Raw genomic sequence first — 20,044 nt, 5'->3', positions numbered from 1 at the left:
CTATCTGAATTGTTTATCTGCCGTCGAATAGTGACAAGATGAGCTATAGCTAATTTATTGATCTAGTTTGGCAGTTTGAAACCATAATAATGTGCTGTTTCCGTTACCATCACGAAGCTGTCGAATGACATCACGTTTTTATATCCAGGTGAAATTTACTGTGAACTAATGTTTGTTGATGGATGACCACAAGCTGTCCAACAAAATGGTTTTTAATAGCATTTCGTCTATACTATACTATCATTCGTGTCGGAAACGCCAAAAAGAAAACTAGAGCAATCAATAATGTGATTTTTGTTTTTAAATAAAATTTGTTATTTTTGTCTATTATGACTGTAGTAAACATCAAATCTTGGCTCATCCACACGGTCGCATTTAACATAACTGATAACTACACGTGCATCATGTTGCGTTACTGTTCATACTATAAACAGGGTTAGCCTTTTGACAAGTAGCTGACGTACAGTTATGATGCCTTAGGGAAACGAAACACCTTCTCAAATCTACATCTTATATATGTATAATACAAGGACGGAACAAAAATATTGAGAACGACCTATCTTGCTAACTAATGAGTAAATTTTTATTATTATTTTCATTATGATTCAAGGAGCGCCTAGGCTATGGTCTGCCGACTAAAAAGAACCCTTTTTTGTGTTATGCCATATTAAAATGTCCCAAATTAATATAGAAATATACACATAAATGCTTCATGGGAGAGGATATCATCTCGACTACATATGTTAAGATGGAAGGAGGGTTAAACATCAAGAGATCGTGTTACGCGTCATGTAGTCTTGATTTTTAAACGTGGCGTGAAAATGTGTCTTTAGACCTGAAGTATGATCAGACGCATCTGTAAAAACAAGGGTAGTTTTGCAATATTGTCTATACAAACCATACACGTTTAGAAGTATTTGAACTCAGATGCCTAAAGAAAAGACCTTGTTTACAACTATGCCCTGGCTACTATTTTAAAACTACTGTATTTCAAGAACCGGTCGCTTCAATCAAAAGATTTAATCCGCTATATTATAAATATGTGTCTGAAGAATATATATATTTTGTGTTAAAAATATACCTTTGATTTTTATCGTGCATATTATTAATAATAATTTTTAATAACCGTGTAAATGGGGCTGTTAAAAGATATAAAAAACTGCTCTAACGAAATTTTTTAAACGACGACGTCAACGATGTGTGGGCAAGTACTAAAACTAGCAAAGCATTAACAGATAACGTGCAACCCATTAATGCACACAACTGTGTCTTCATGTCTGGCGATATAATCTACTCGTGTTTGGTGAATGTACCAAATAGTCTTTAATTACATTTACAATGTTCAGTTTCTCTTATCTAGCCATTATTAATGTATTATACAACATCAGAATAGCGTATTATAACAAATGAGTGTAAACTATATCATTTATACACAATATTTGGTTCATTATTTGTAGTCTTATTCATGTTTATATTTAAGATATTTTAACTATTAATTATAGACAAAAATAACATCCATATTTAAATGTAAACTACACTGGAAAAAAAAAGTACAATAAATGTGTACGCTATCCAAAAAAATCGATTTTTAATTTTATTATTGTTCAATATTTCAATCAGAGTCTAACCCGTAATTACAAGAAACCATTAAGTCTTGGAAACTTTTTGTTTTGACAGGAGGGGTGCGCAAATACAATATTTCGATTGTTCGTTTTGCTACGCTAATTTAACGTTGTGACCTAGCTAAACAAACAATGGTTAGTCACGGATTATTTAATGCGAAAAAACATTTTGAAGTTAAAAAAAAATCATTTAAACGTCACGTTTCTTTACGGAAACAAATTTTATTACTCATTTTCGTGTTTCTATCAGCTGCTCAGTTCGGACATTTTGTTATTATATTTTTTATTCATAATATATTTTAACAATTGCAATCAATCTATTATATTAAATTATGTATTATGTATGCAATGCTATCATATATTTTACACCAATTAAAATTCATTACCTGCAAAATTTTAAATTTAAATACAATTTATAATTGTATAGCTGTAGATAGAATGGCAATAGTGGCTAGCTCGAATCGATTGCGTTATATATTAATATTTCGTATGAATTATGGTCCGTATAAAAACTTTACTGTAAGTTTTGAATTCTTGGGTTTGAATTCGTGTCAGAATAGCGATTTTGAAGCATTTCTAGGGTTATGACTCGACGATATAGTATTAGTTCATCCCTTCCCGACAAAATAATTTCTTACCGTCACGCAATCCTTGCTCCCGCAATTCCCAAACTTTTGGTCGACTTCTGGGGTTTCTACGCGCTGTAAAACTCTGCTTTGGCGACATTCCCAGAATGCCTTTATCCCTCTAACAATTCTACGACAAGAATCTCTTGGTATCAGAATATATGTTCACAATTAAAATAACCCTATTATATTGTGTTCTATTTGTACAAAACAAACATAGAATTAAACCAGAGTAAAAAGCGGGCACACAATGGGAGCCAAAGTATAAAAAAATTACCATCGATCTCAGATGCCTATGCCTACGCTTACGATTATGTTAATAGATATATTTATACATTCCAGTTTAGTGTGGTCGTGTATCATAAATATTTTATTTCCAGCGAAATTTGAACTCAAAATAATGGACAAATATTTTGTATTATATCTCGAGCCCACATCGTAAACATGAAATTTCATACTTAACAAGTGTCTGGAACAATAAATACTAAATTCATGTCCAGCTGCTTCACTATAAACTGCTGTTCGTTTATGACTTAAAATCATTATAATGCAATTTTATTTGTGGTCGGCAAAAACTGTTATTTTGTACTTACAAAGTTTATCACCTACATACTCTTTTTAACAGATATTATATTTATTATTTCAATATATAAATATTTTTTACGAAACATGCAAATATCTGTGGTATTTTATTTTTATTATTATTAATATTCAATAATAATTCATGATTAATCAAAAGAATAAAAATTTATTTTAATAGAAGAATTTTACAGATAGCCTTACTTGTTTGAAGCAAAATTAAACAAATAAACTTATATTATTTTTGTCTGTCAACAACAGTGAACCAACACGTTTGTCACTATATTGTACACAATATTATGGGTTTGAATTTCGGTTAAGTACGTGAATATCATTTTCCAACAAGTTGTGCGTAATGTGTGACCAACAAGTGTTAGATTTCCTTCGAGAATTCCGACAGAACCATTAAAGCTGAAACACGATGCTGTGTTGTTGATGGGACTTTGAATGCGTTATATGCGGTGGCGGTTTTTTGAGGTCTCTTCCCTGAGGTTCCTTTTCCCTTCACTGCGTCGTCTTATGAACGGAGGACAAGGTGTGGTTGTTCCTGCATAATGGAAACAGTCGTAAATATGTAAAAGGATAGATTGAACTTTGTGGAACACCCGAAATTTAAATTTTCTTTTCCCTTAATGGAATATTAATATCTTGAGTTGAGTTTTCTGCATTAAAAAAAGGTGCTGGTATCGAGTGACTAACGAAAATAAATGGGGAAATGGATTATTATTCGCTATACAACAGAAAAAACTTTGACGTGACAGGTTACTGTGACCAAACACGTCCTTCATTATTAAGACCAACTAAATATTTTACATTAAAATTTATTTTTTTCTTTACATTCCTACCCTTATCACTCAGATTTTTCTTAATTTCAATCTAAAGTTTTCCTTGGAAACTTATTCAATTTATATTGATTTTAGTATCTAAACATTATTTTGTTCAATAGTTTTTTTTTGAAAATTTCCCAAATTTATTTGATCGTATCATTGACAAAACTAAAAAAAATAATTAGGTGTTATCAACTTAAATTAAATGTAGTGATACGAATCACTATTTTTCTCACATTTGATCCTTCCCTTTTCATGACACTCTTCAATCGTATCTATAGTGATAATATGGGTTTAACATTCAAAAACGTGTGATCATGTCCCTCGACATTATATCTTGACCCTTATTCGATTGTTATCGTCGTTTCCCCCCGAAAAAAGGAATACAAGTACACTCATAATGATTTTAGTTCATTGTCAAGTGCTATCGATGTCCCCCTTGATAGTTTTTGGTTCATAAATTTAAATCGCGCGTCACCGGATTCGCAAAATAAATGCAAAACGGGGTGCAAGACACGATTTTGGATTCACTAGCTTGACAGTAGTGGTAATGTTACAGAGACATATCACCAGGTAGGTAATAAATGCAAATCCAACCAAGTTGATAGCAACAGCATTAGCCCTCCTTGCCATCCAAATATTCCCCTTTTTCAATACATAATACTCAAATGCATGCATCGTACACCTCAATGACTTCAGTAGGAAACAAACGAATAGGAATGAAGAGGAGGAAAATTATTCAAATACCTATAGTGTCGTGTAGGTAATTTAAATTCTCCAACCTACGGCTTTGCTACCAAACGTTGAATCTGATTTTTTCTCAACATTATCCACAAAAAGTTATTTTAACGGACTTTTTTATGATTGAGGGTAAATCATAGATAAAATATAATCAATTTAAAATACTTATTTTTGAACATAGTAAAGTGCAAATAAAAGCTATGATAATTATAAAAAAAAGTTTGTGTAGATTTATTTTCAATCTTGGCCTAAAAAGTTTTATTTCCCTTTCTTATTATAACTTTATATTATTTTTTTTTTTAAACGACAATATTATTTATGTTACTTACATCAAATGTAAACTTTAGATAAGATAAACACTATATCTTAAAGTTACCAAAAAATACTCTTATAAATTCTCAATCCCATTGATCTAATTCGGTACGCAAAGTAATAACCTGTTTGCTATATTATAAAAAACATAACCCAATTTTTTACCTCTTAAGTAAAAAAGTAATTCTGGCGATGACATAGGTATCAAATAACGAAAAGAAAAGTCCATTTATCTATACTATGTAGACTTGTGACGAACAACTTACTGTTTTTAACATTACTTTTGTCCTATACAGAAATTTTATTTTATTTTTTTTTTTCATTAGATTATTTACATTTATATTTACTACGTATCAAAATAAAAACAAAATAATTATTTTTTTGGTTCTTTTCTCACCACCTCAATTTAAAATAAAAAAATAAGCTTAAAATATGTAAGACGTTTTGTATAGTATAATATTTTTAGTAAAAGTAAACCATTTTAAATATAATTAAAATAAACTGTATTTAATGTTTGCATTAATTTTAAATAACTATTCTTTTTGTTTTTCAGGTAATTTTTTTTAATACAATACACAACATTTTTATTCGCAAAATAAATCAAGTCACTTCTAGTGAGTATAATTTATTGAAATATAAAAACATAGTAATACAAAAAATACTTTAATGTATTCATAGTAAAATTTTTAGTTACTACTGTGCTGTCTTAAAGTTGTTTTGCATAACTGACTAAAATCAGATTAATATCGCTAATCGTTTACATTTTTTTTATGCGTGGGCCAATGAAAAATATATAATCATAATAAGATTCTGTATCAAAATAACGGTAAATTTAAGAAAAATAAAAACTGAAGTTTGCTCAATACTAAGGATCTAGTATATTGTTATCGAAATTGAAATTCATTATCACGGGTGTCCATTCAAATAATTTAAATCATGTAGATTATTTATTAGACCACATTTATATAAACGATCAAACAGGCCAAAACAAAACTGGTTCGTTAAAATAACACTTAATAGGTGTGCGTGACAAATGAAGAAAAATTCCGATTACTTGAACAAACATCCAGTTTACCTTAAGTTTATTTGGGTATTGAGTGTGGGAGCAAAACAATATTCGTGTGGAATTTATCAGTCATTTTATGTGTGGGGAATACTACGATCTTTGTCGGTTAGGTATGTCTATATTTAATACATTTTTAATAGTAATTTTATATTTATATATATATTTATATATATGTATTTATAAAAAAAAATGGCATATTTTTCAACATTCATTAGTTACATTCAGATAAAGAACGTGATCGTTTTACGTCTAAAATACGTATGTTGTTATAATTCATTCAGCTGATTGCAATCACTGAGTTATAATTAAAATTCAACAATTAAATTGGAATGGATTCTCCATCGTTTTTGTAAAGCCGATTACAAAGGTCCTATTAAAAATTAAAACGGTAGTTCTTTGACCAGCACGATTAAAAACTGCGATAACATACCACATTTATTTACTATCAACTACCGAATAATCACATCACTTAAAAAAATACAATGGCGGTGATTTTTATCAAAATTTATTCAATGTTCTCGTTCTAGATTTTTGTCTTATAAAAATGGAGATCATATTTAGAAGTTTTTAGTAAAAAAATAGTATAAAGAAAAAAAATCCTTTCAAGTAATGTTTTTAAATAAATGTTTGTAATTTTAAATCCAATCATTTACAGATAAATAAGAGAATTTGAGGAAAATTAATTCTTAAACCACTGTTATGAAATGGAATAGTAAATTTATCTAATTAGCAGTAAAATCAGTAGGATTGAATTAACTGTGATTAGAGATATAATCATCATTTTAAATTTGACCATTACTCTGTAATATCCCTAAATCGTCATTAAAAAGAAAGAAGAAAACTAGAAACTCTAATGGTTTCCTCCGTTTGAGATTGTATTTTTCAATACATGCACATCTGTTCGTACAAAGAGGCTTTCAAAACAAGGTTTTTTTGTCCCAGTAGAGTTGATCATCTGCGAGAAAAACCCCATTTATTTTCAACTTGGAGGGTATCGTACTTTTGCGTGAGTTTTTACCCGCTCCGTCTTCGGTCACCTCGTTTGTTTACATTAAGTTGAGCGCCATGAAGCCGAAACTCTCCAAACGCCCGTTACTCAAGAGCCTACGCGTTAAAAGAAAAACCTATAATTTACTATATAGAAAAAAAACAGAAAGAGAGAACAAAAAGGTAAAAGAAAAAACTGAAGAAAATATTCGAAAATCATTATAAACGACTCCCTCTTGACTAGTGAATCCGGTGCTAGGGAGTGTTTATTTGTTTAACTAACGTGGCAACATCTAAGATACGGCAGCTAAATATGGGTCTCTCGCTTCTTTTTTAATGTTCGTAAGAACAGAAACGGAAGCACATGGTTTCAATTTGGGATGTTAGGTGTCACGTATAATTGTGAATAACCAACGTTGACACGCGTCATATTACTCGAAAAGGGAGGCCAATAACCCTATACCTCATACCAAAGTATTTGGCATTAAATGTCGTGTCTCATCCAATAACAATAATCAGTGCAAAAATAATTGCTTATGTTTTCCAATTGCTCTTATCTTAATTTAGATACGAAAATATTAAAATAATGTGATTTTATTTTTGAAATTAAATTATCAATTTATGATATTAATTAAAAATCATATTATATGTTTTTTTATTGTTAGTTACATGTGTTTAGTTATAAAAAAACTATTGACTCTACTTTTCTATATTCTTAAAATATTTTTATCACATTATAACTAATTTATAAAATCGTCTTAAGACTTAGATCAGTTAAGTATTTTTATAAGAATACATGCAAGATAATACTAGTATGTAAAACGACATTATATGTTATAGTGCAATAAGCACATAAAAAATTATTATTATTATTATTATTATTATGATTATGTTTACTAATTCTTTTTGAATTTTCTTCACGGTCAAATTGTTTCCATTCATAATGTACACTCATACTTTCCTTTTTCATAATGTTTGTACCGCATATTCCAAGATTTGAAAACTTTTTTTAATGACAAGTCCTTCTGCAAACACTTATCCCCCCTCTTGACTTTTCTCGTTAAAAATCTGAAAAGTAACTAAAGAAAAATCATTGAGCTAACAACTCTTAATAAATAATTAAATAGCAATGGTTATAGACCGCGTATGCCATTAATGTAATTGTACTTGGATAAATATTACAGAAATGTTATAAAATAAGTAATCTCAAACGCTTCATTATGTAAATGGCACAAAAATGAAAAATTCATACTTACTTTTTATATATTTTTTAAATGTTTTCATTTTCGTATCAAAAAAAAGTTTTTTATATAATCATTAAATAGAGCGTAGAGTGCAAATATAATTTATGATCATGCCAAAAAAAAATAAAAAATAATCAAGTATATATTGTGATGTATATTAAGAAATCATAAATCATTCGTGCCTGTATAAATATTTGATCACAGTAATACTATATTTGAAAAAAGTTGTTCAACTACTTGATAATATATCACCTAAAAAGTATCCAATATTTTTTTTTTTTTAGTTATCTTTAGACCTAACTTTGTCGACTGTTGTTTGATGATCAGCTATTACTGATTTCTTATCACGACAAGAAATAACTGTACTATGTTTGTTACTGTCTAACAATATTTCATGCGAATCGTTTCCTGGTTCGAAAGTAAGAAGGAAGGGTGTAAAGGCTGCTAGCATTAATGTCCATCTTGGTGTTTCCGGGCTAAAGGACGACTTTTGGGTTTTACCGACGCCATAGACGCTAGAACCGCAAACGTTGATGAATGGGACCCCATCGAGAGTCCACGACAACCACAGCATTCATTTACAGTAATGAAGATATCTTTTTTCGTTCACTCCACATCCGTAAGCTCTATACGAGTTGCCATCGAAAACAAAAGAAACCACTATTTTTACTACTCATATTACTGCCGTCATAAAAATACACACAACAAAATCGTTTGACATTTTGGACCATTATTGACCGGTGGCCGATTTGTTCGTTCTATTAGCAACGTACTATTTTTGAACAATGCGTGCAAGTTGCCATGAACTTTATACATGCTGCAATTCAGCGAAGGAGGGGAAACGCACTCGTAAATTTTGTCTAGCGTACATAACGTTAGTAAGGCACGTACAGCGGGATGCTGGCATAAGAAGGAGAGGCAGTGTAAAGAGGTGCATTACTACGGATAGAAATGAGCCCACGCAAGTAGATTTGTCAAACTCCTTGTGTTCATTAAAAACGTGTTTTTCAAAATGGAAACCGGCGTGTCGCAGTATATATTAATATCAGGTGGTTATCAAAACACGGTATAATAACAACAATAATAAAATGTATAAATAATATTGCTGGAACCGTGATCTCATAGTATCGGCGTTGGACAATCAACTTGTCAGCTTATCGGGATTAAACGTATAGGACAAATTTATTACCGAGTTTTTTCAATTAATTCTATTTGGACATACACAGTCTACGAGTGATATTAATGTCAGCCATGTTATTATACAAATTATAATATATGTCACCCGACATTTTATCGATTTAATACTCTTATCAGCATTTATGGTATAAACACTTCCAAATTGTGTACGCCATTAAGATTTTATAAAACCCTAAAAATCAATGACTATTTTGAAATTTAACTCTTTATAATGTAATCGTTTGTTCGAAAAATACAAATATCGTCCTAAAGATACAAAAGCTATTGATATTATTGAATAATGTTTAAATAGAAAAAAATATTCATACGATAATATCCTATATTCTAATCGTCATATTTAGATTTAAAGGACCTTTATAGCAGACCGACAAGCCTTATCGACGAATAGATTTTACATTAATATAGCTATAACGAAGTAACATCTTATCATGCATTGTGCTTAATCTTTGATAATAGATTTCTAGATTTTCAGCCAGAATTGATAATAGCAATAACAACATCAAAGTGTTTGCTACGAGACTCGGACCGTTAAAATAACTTGGGATGTTCATTTTAGTGTATGCATACGTTTACATATGTTTATTTGTTTGTCTAAATGAAACTTTATAGAATTTCATGAAAGCTGACAGTGTATGAAAGCTAATTCAAAATGATTGACTTGCATATTATATAGATTGACTACATGATGAAATAGTAGACTATAATAGAAAACTCATACATGGAGATCCTCGCAGACAACTTTGATGTTACAGAAGTTGTTTGAGCCATGTTCGAGGTCCGCATTGTATGTCAGTCAAAATCGTTGTTCTCTATAAAAGATAGTGTATACATTACAGTATACGATGAGCACACGACACATAACCGCACGAACGGTTTTATCTGCGTATCACGGAAAGTGTATGCAAAACGAACCTGTTGGTCGATAGAATTATTCATGACAGACTAGGTGTTTGTAGCACACGTTGTATCACCACGACTGACAGTATATCTGAATTTATGGGTTCTTCTGGTCGTCCCATTCTCCTTCGGTTTAATTGAATACATGTGTTTCAGTAACAACTTGAAAACAAACTGTATACCCAATACTTTCCTCGGGCTGCTTATTTTTCTCTCAAGCATCACAATATACCCAACACGACGACATCTATTCTACGTTCAATAGTCACAAGTAATAGTCACCGAATACAATGATATATTTTTTATTTCTGAAAACAGTACGTGATGCATTAAATCAGATAATAACTTTAAAAGAAATTTTAACGGATTCAAAAAAAATTACCATCAAATTACTATTGATTCTTACTTTTACGAGCCAAGTTATAATGTCTTTCTATATATTCTCTGGTCACCGAATTCTTTACTTCTTCCCATTGTATATTTTATTTATCCTCCGTATTTTCTATCAAAACTAATTTCAATGATTAATAACCCAAGTGCCATTATAAGTATTCAAGTAATCCTATTCTACTTAAGGACATTTTAAAGCGTGTACACAATGTTAATTATTACTCAACCTCCTTTAAATCGTTTAAATGGCTTTTTAATCCTTTGTGCATATACATACACTCCGTGTAATGTACTTTGTTACAGTCTTTAGGACACTTATGGGTCATAAATTTGAATGTGTCTTTCAAACTTTATAACTAACCGAAGATCTTGAAAAAATTTCATTTTACAATAACAAAATTGTTATATGATAAACGTGCTGTTATTTTTTTAATGTTTGTATAATTTTGAAATTTTAAAAACCTAATCAAATTAATAATGTACTTTTTAATATTAAATTCTAGAAAATTTAAAAAAAAGTAATACAGTATCTTAAGTTATTTAACAATAAAAATATCCAGTTTGACGCATCGTTGTAAATTATGCCTAAATACATCACGAGCCAGTTTAAAAATTAAAAATAGAAAAGTTAGTTTTAATACAACATTATATTTTTTGTAAATTTCTAAATAGCGATGCCATTTTAACGAGCTGTATAAAGTAATTGTTGTTTTGTTTGGGTTCTTAATTTGAAAACGTGTACCTTCTACATACGAGTAATATAACAATACGTTTGGAAAACGGAAAATATTTTACAATTTACTTAGTTTCATGAAAGATGACACAGTACCGTATTATCTCAGCCACACATCACCACGTTATCAACATATATGAAAGTGGATTGGGATCTGAATCATTAGTGCACGGTGACCTAGTGGTAAGGTATGTCTCTAAGATGCCATGGGTCGGGGGTTCTAATCCTATACAGAGCCTCTTTTTTTCAAACGATTTCCGGTACAATTTCTATGACCGGCCGTCAATCTCCAGCGGCCCTGTTATGAAGTTAGACAAAAATGTTTGTTTAAGAGTTATTTTTTTGTAATATCGCCTTATTAATAACGATAGTTTTTTTCTTGTATTCTTTTTTAATAATATTTGTGCGACTGTAGTTTTTTGTTTTTATAGAGCAACCTTTATTGAAAAGGTTTTTTGTCGCATACAGATATAAAAAAAAGAATATTATTTTTTAAATTATTTTATATCAACATAGCTGATCACGATATAATTTTGCATTCAATGGAGTTTTAATGCAAATATAGTTTGTTGTATCTTAGACATCAATAAGTCTGAATGGTCATGAAACTTAGCCTCAGTATTCTATGTATGATTGTCTTTAGAACAACTACATTACCAAAGCACTTACAATTATTAGTTTTATTCTATGAATACATAAATTTATGCTAAAAGCTTTATGCTAAGATATATTAAGATTGACACAGTATATTTATGCGCATTCATATTTTAGAAATAAAACTTATCTTGAAAAAATTATATTATTTATTCATATTTTTACATGGTTATAAGCATTATTTTTGAATACAAACTATTAGTCACTGATAACCAGTGTAGAAAATTATGTAAAAATATCAAACAGTCTTTTCGTGAAGACAGCCAAAAATTATATGCTTTATTGTGTCAGCAATAATAATAATTATTATAAACACCGAGTTTCCTTTATTATATAAATTACTAACAATAATTAAATTTAGACTTTAATTTACGGTTTTCTCAGTCGTTGTAATTAAATCTGAGCCTGGGGGTCAGTTAATCAATTATATAGTTTACGATTTAAATAATAATAACTGTTGTAGTTATCACCAAAAGAACACCGCGTCGAAAAACCTTAATTTAAATTAATTAATGTACATAAGTTTTCAAGTGGTTATTTAAACTATATAATATTAACGTATAAAAAGTACAAGACATAAATAATAAATCTAATCTCGTTTGGCCAACCATTAATACCTAATAGCTGTTGTTCCTCGAAGAATATAAATTTCAATGATATCGTGTAATATTGATGGCATTAGCGTTGTTTGTAAAACATGTAATTATATTCAAAGAGATATACAACGATAGTAAATATTAATAATCAACTTTACATTCGTCATAATGGATGTTTGACTGTTATTATCAATATTCGGTTGGATCTACACATTTATGTTGACAAGGTGTGGAAAACGATGTTCGCCTGTGCCTCCCACACATGGCCTGTTTTCTAGGTTTACCCTTTAATCATCCGTCATTTTACATTTGCCGGGGTTGATGAAATATGACTTATATAGCCGTTTGTCTTCTGTCGGTTGCTGGGTACTCATTGCGTTTGTTTTTTAACGAACAGCTAAATAGAAACACACAACACTGGCGCCGGTTTGGGTAAACACCCTGCAACCAAATTATTACGAGTAGTAGAGGGTAACAAAAAAATCATTGTAATAAAATACTAGCTGCTGCTGATGGTAATGATAGTTGCCCGTATTATAATGAATTGTCTAGACCATATTACTAACCTTTTTTTTTTTTCAAATTTGGAACAATAACAAAAAAAACCTTATAATAACCCTGTATCATTATAATTGTAACAGAATCGTATAGAATGTAGCGTATTATATGTACTTGATGCTTCTTGACTATTACGCACCCGGAGATTAATCGGCCGTTTATGTTTAGGGTAATATTGGCTAGTAATAACGTTATTAGTTCGCCCTCAGCTGTACAAAATAAGTCTGTACAATTAGATCTAAAGATAATTATTAGATTAATAAAAATATATTTTACTAAAATACGTGTATTATTAAATAAGGTCAACATGACCCTTATCATTATCGTAAGTGGGTATTCCTAAAATTATATATTTTTTATGCTCTCAAATAATTGAGTCAATTTTTTCATTTTTTGTTCGTATAATATTTAATTAATTTAGTAGCAAAGAGGAACACGAGTTCAACGCATTAGATCATTAATAATTTCCTTGTAAATTTTGCTACTTTATCTGATTATACATTTATAAAGTGATATCATACGCTATTTTATTCGGTATAGACTATAATAAATGAACCTGTAATTTAAAGATCTCATTTTTGGTAATTTATTAAAACTACATGAAAAATGAGATGCTGTATAATATTTTGCGGTTCATGAGTATACTTGGAGTTAATAGGCGACTCATTAGACCTGGTCGGAACGTTAATGGTAGCTTATATACTATAACAAACTTTTTCAAAAAATTACACTAGGGGTAAAAAAATAGCAACAACCTTCATACTTTAATTGAAATTTACCTACCATAGCAATTGATCAACGTCTGAAGATTGTGATATTTACATAATTCATTTAAATTAAAAGTCAGCACATTAAACGTTAAATTTTTTTTTTACGCACACTATAATATTATATCCATTTTAGAAAAGTAAGAATAATATTGTGGTATTCGGATAGTAAGTTAACAGTCAAACTTAAAAAATGTTCTTAACTCTTTATTTAATTTAATTTATATTTAAATATGTATAGTTATAAAATTTATAACTATATTTAATATAGTTGAAATTATATTATAAACTATTGAACTAAAACATTTTTTTTTTTTAAATTCAATTATACAAACTTTTGACTTGCATTCTTTCATAAAAATATTACAATTTTGAATGTTATATTATTAGTAATATTTAATTTTTAAAATTTAATATTATAATAATAGTTTTCACTATACCCAACCCTTTATCTAGTAAATTAAATAATATGCAGTAGATTCACTGAGGACAAAACACACGATATAATTTTATTTATTAATTTTGATACTTAAAATTAATTGAATTAATTTTTAACTCTTTTTTTGAAAATGAACACGTGTTAGGAAGTATAAACTATAACATATAATTTAAAACCATCCAGGTATATAATAATAAATTAATCACCATTGCCTGACTTGGCCACCGTATCCAAAAACGTAAACTGCCACTGCGTATAATTAACGGATTGTAAATCAACCGGTAGACATTTGTACATGAACTTCGAAATGAATGACCCCAAACAACATCCCATAAACCATCAAACTGTATTTAAATGCTATGCTAAAGTGATATGCTTTGAATAATTATGCTAAATAAAAGTGTACTAACAGCATAATTTTATTTTGACGTATACTTCCCTGTTGTATAGTCTATACTAAATGTTTAATGTTACTATAAATATTTTGTGCTAGAAGAATATTTCATTAGCTTCATTTAACAAATTTACCAATTTATAGTTTAATACTGGTGCGATTCGAAATCTTTGATGCATTAATTTTACCTTGAATAAACGCCATCAGTATTTATACTTGGAAAGGAATTTGAAATATACTTAGTAACGGGATTAAATGAAAAAGAAATTTTACGGCTGATCTCTTCGACACAAAATGATGACATGAATCGCATTGCAGGTTTGGAAACGAGGGAGTCTGATATTGTTTGATGAGGGCAAAATAAATCTCAACAGCATACACGGCATGTGTATTATGTTGTATCACAGGAAATATCATCTCGAGTGGTCTACCGCGATCGCTACGTACATCTTTATCAATGCTCGTTTGCTCAATTAGGCTCATTATGAGTCGAGCTGCACTATTCATATTTACATAACGTCCATTTGTGCAGACAGCAGCAGCTGTGTGTGGATTTTTGGGTTCCAAATTACTGGATGGACAATAGTATGCGTACCCTTTCAAGTGGGCGACTATAATGTATATGCGCACGACTGAAAATCAAACGGGGCCTTTATGTTTTTTCAAATAATAATATTTTCAAGTGTTTCCGAGGTATTCACTATACATGACCTTACGGGACGCTTTTGATCGAATTGTCCTTTTTTCGCAACATTACTATTTCTCCGTTGTACGGTGTAACAGTCGTATAAATGAACAAAGACAGAAGATTACTTAATTTTTCCATTAAAGTTGAAAAAGTTGAACATTACATAATTCCTAGAAACACATCTACTTATGAATAACGAATTCGTTGCATTGCAAATTACTGGACTCGCCATAAATATTTATTTGATAATTAGCTCGTTGAGCTTATTTTTATTCTTATACTACTCGTGGACACTCCAATTTATTGATAATTATCCTTAGTTATATTAGAATCTATAATTTTTACTTTTGTATTTTATAACATTTTTTTGCGCTCAAACGTCGTAATGCTCATTACGAAAATATCCAGTTCAGCGAAAAAATCTGTTAGCTTTAGAATTTTATTGCAACAAGAAGACGTGAATAACTGAACAAGCTGTTTGTGTTTTATGTGAAGTATTCAGCAATACATATAACAACTGCTAATAAATCGCTGCAGCACATCGTTTTTTGCTTGTTCGTCTATCAAATATATTATATTACTATTATAAACGTCGAGACGTCTGCAAAGAGTGTTTTGTTTCAGATTTACATCCCAGAAAATAATATACTTAATAAAGTAGCCCCACAACGGTATATATCGTCCCATAAAACAGCAAATTGCGAAACATCGATGGTATTATTAATACTTGTTATGCATACCATGAGATACCACACATGTGGTATTAGGTTTCTTCAATTCGATTGTAATCAGAAAATTTATTTTAATAAGACCGTACTTTGTTTCTTACAGTCTATGGGTTACAAATTACGAATTGTGCAGAATAATCGGAAACAATCAAAAGTGTTTGATAGTGAAAAGCAGGTTCGTTCAAGAGCGTCTGATGAAATAACACAACTTTTAGGCAGATAAACGCCCACGCAGACACGTGACTCTTCTTGCATTTAACACGCATCCCAAAGAACATTACTAGACATGAATTATTATTTTTCAGTTCACGGGTTGCGTGATACGCAGCGCATCATCATCAAAGTATATGTCTACATTGTATCTACGGACATTTATTGTATCGCGTGACGAAACTTGCCTAAACCCCTGTAAGCACGATCGATAACGATAATATCTATTTTATCCCACATAGTTATAAGTAGTAAGAATACGATAAAACGGTATGGCTACTGACAATTACGACATTTTTATTTTTATAGTCACTGTGCGCAGATAACGGTGCGGGCCGATGACGAATTAATTATCATCCCTGTCGTCGCCCAACCGTATCATCGTAACTATTGGCATAATCATGTCTGCGTTTCAATAAGTTAATCTCTTATATGGATTACGAAGACACTCATTTTGCTTATTATTCAAAACTCCGTGAATTAATTCAACATCAAACTGTACGTATCTCACGTGTTATATAAAAACGTATCAGACGAAACATGCGATCAATTATGTCGTATTACTTGCCGAAAAATAAAATTTATTGTGATTCGACTAAGTAGCTTATTTTCATGCATCCGCTGTCCAATCGATTTTGGTCGTTTACAATGATGACGATGATCGTAACGCTAAATTAAAAAACAATTCAACTACTTCATGTAATCGAATATGCGGACACACAGTGCTCAATTAACCCCTGGCAATGTCATATGTTTGCGTGTTCAACGTCTGGACGTAAATAATCGATAACAATGCCTTGCTGAATTAAATAATATATTAAATATGAACGTTTTATATGTAATTATTGGTCTGAAGTGTGTGCCCTTTGATTGATACATTCATTATTAGTTTTTATTGTCTTAATAGTACAAAGTTGTGTTCTGCCACTTCAAAATATACTCTGTATTTTAATCCTCAAGTAATATAGTACTTTGAGCTTATTTATCATACTATTTCATGGCGAAACCATTTAGTTATTAAGTCATATTGACAGTCATTACTCCCTCTGATGTTTAAGTATAGTTAAGGTTAATTTGAATCTAGCCACTTGAAACGTATTCCAGTTATTACGGTCTATGACAGTACCTTTATCGGTCGATAATACACTTCAGAATGAAACAACATAAATACAATTACGACTTGGGATCTCGGTTCAGAGATATTTTTTCGTTATGAAAATTTAAGTTTCATATAAAGTAATAATTTTTTTCACTAGTTTTATTTAAGAAAAATAGTATTTTTACAATGCTTTTAAAACGTCAACACAGTTAAAGTTCCCGAGGCTCTTCGTACTCGATCTTAAGAACAGTACCATTTTATTCTAGTATCAGAGTTGCCACTAAAACTTTTTTCTACCAAGCTATTTAGTGGTCAATCTTTTTTCGTTTTGTTATTGAGTTACAGTAGAAAGCACTTTGAGAATAGCTGGAAGACAAGACAATACGCTCTTTAAACCAACCGCTAGATTAAATATTAAAGTTTTATATAAAAATCTAAAAACCATAGAATCTTCGTTTATTAAAGTTTTTCCATTAAATTTTTTTTGGTATAACCTACGTTGTGAAAATAAAGAAATAGTAAACTCCAGTGGTGGTGACTGAATTCGATTAACCAACAAATAAAGAAAACTATATATTATGTCTATAATTCTAAGAGCACCTAGACTTCAGTTTTCTATAAACATAAAGCCGGATGAAAGGAAAATCTCATGAACATTGACTGACGCCTATATTACTGATTTTAGGGTGAAGGATAAATGTGTGACATTCGAGGTTTAATTTCGAGAAAAATATAAACTGGCCTTCAAACACTAGGGCGCCAGATGCATTGGAAAAACCGATTAAATTCGTATGGCTATACAGAGATGTGCGGTCCGAAAACAATCAATCATATAACCTCCGGGGTTGATATTACTCTGCCCCTCTTCTATAATTTACAGAACTTAGTAGAGAAGTGCAATGGCTTTTCAAGCCGTTTCTGTGTTTATCCTTGTGCCCTGCTGGTGCCATTTCAAATTGTCATTATTATGGAAAATTCAAAGCTTATTGGTCACAAATGGGAGGTGAAATAGACGGGTTTGAATAAATCAAAAAAGAAAAATCATCAAAATGCAAATGATCCAAATAAGTCTTACGGGAGCACCATATTACCCATATAATGGTTACGCCATGTCTGGTCGTTTTCCATAAGCGCAGTGCATAAATCCTTCCGATCTTATTCTAATATGGAATGACGCCCATAATCGGAAAAGAAACCAATATTTTTTGTCTCAGTGTTTCCGTTACACACTTTAGTTCAGTATTATTTTAGAATATCTGTTTCTAATAAATAGAATATGATGTCTGATAGTAAATGTTCCGAGTATCTAACATGGCTATATGATACAGATTTTATACTTGAGACATATTATAATCTTGATTATTATAGTTGTTTGGATGCGCAATTTAGTTTTAGAAAACTATAATTGATTTTTTTTTAAAACCTACATAATCGCAAAAGTACATCACATTAAAAGTTTTTGTAGTTTCATAAAAAGAATGAATGGTAAACCAATAGGAATGCTAAATAAAAAAATCGATTTACATTATATCTGTAGTTTGAGCTAAATCGAATACCAAAATGTTGTTAGACGAATATTTGACGGTCGTTCAAATATTTTACCGGCGGCGGATTGTCTTGCTCAACACGGATGAGGATTTCTTGGCATCTGGGTATCTAAGTATAGAAATTTGTTCGCAGATAAAACACTTCTAGCGAATATACGGCTGTATGAAAAACAATACAATCACGATGATGTGCATGACTGGGTGAAAAAAACATGATTAACTAAGAGTAATATGTAATTATTGCATTATTATCTGTATATTTTTTATGAATAATGCAGAAAATATGACACTTTAAATAAATAACTGAAATGAAATAATTCTATTATACAATGTATAAAATGTTTATACTTTATCACATTAATATTACATAATATAATATATTCATCTAGATTTTCGTTAATATAAAGGAAATATTAATTCAATATGCATATTAATATAAGTTATATTATGTAGGCTGTTCAATAAGTAAGATAACGGATTTCTATTGTTCTCGTTATATATAAAAATTTACTTGTTTCCTTACTTTTTAAACATTCTGTATATATAACTTATAACAATATATCTAATATATAATATATTAAACTTGTAATATATCACATATTATGTAAAAAAAAAATGAAATTTGTACAAAGTATATAATGGAGTTTTGTCTCAGATACAATTAATATATTGAATATCGTATTAATCTACTTTAATCAAAATATAGAAATAAATTAGTTATCCATATATAACTCAAAAGGGTAAGCTATTGAAAAATGAAATCTGTAACCTATAAATTATTTATAGTTTTATTTTAAATCAAATACTATAAATCACGTTTTTATTGATAAACAATATAGATTGGCCACACATTTGGACTTATTCCAAATACAGATGCTATTTCAAATGATTTTATAAATCATTTCTAGAATCTATTACCGGCCTGAATAAATAATATGTTAAATACGATATAGTAGTATTCGACGTTCTTTTTTATGTGTCGAAGTACATAATCGATCAATCCGTAAAGTATCTTTAATTATCCAACAGACACGAAATGATGTGATACGCAAACAATTGAGATCCAAGAATGCTAACGTTCACTTACTGTAGACAGTGATTGGAAATTTAACGGAAGGTCAATATCCAATGTCGATTGTGTCT

The 20,044-nt window shown here is 30.0% G+C and overlaps 1 protein-coding gene across 3 annotated transcripts in view; it reads left to right on the top strand.

The window, feature by feature from the left end:
* Window positions 1-20,044, top strand: part of LOC126895946 (discoidin domain-containing receptor tyrosine kinase B-like) — a 79,877-nt gene that overhangs the window by 22,744 nt on the left and 37,089 nt on the right. Inside the window, exon 1 of one of the 3 annotated variants that reach the window (XM_050668296.1) lies at window positions 5,298-5,321. The exons of the other annotated variants lie outside the window; for them this stretch is intronic. The gene's annotated coding sequence lies outside the window, so the exon portion shown is untranslated. Of the gene's footprint in view, window positions 1-5,297; window positions 5,322-20,044 lie in introns of those variants that run through there. 3 annotated transcript variants of the gene reach the window in all.

The sequence above is a fragment of the Daktulosphaira vitifoliae genome, unplaced genomic scaffold, assembly GCF_025091365.1.
Source record: "Daktulosphaira vitifoliae isolate Bord-2020 unplaced genomic scaffold, ASM2509136v1 Scaffold_1, whole genome shotgun sequence".
Classification (NCBI taxonomy): domain Eukaryota; kingdom Metazoa; phylum Arthropoda; class Insecta; order Hemiptera; family Phylloxeridae; genus Daktulosphaira; species Daktulosphaira vitifoliae.
The sequence above is the reverse complement of the archived record's forward strand: the minus strand, read 5'-3'. Positions and strand labels throughout refer to the sequence as shown.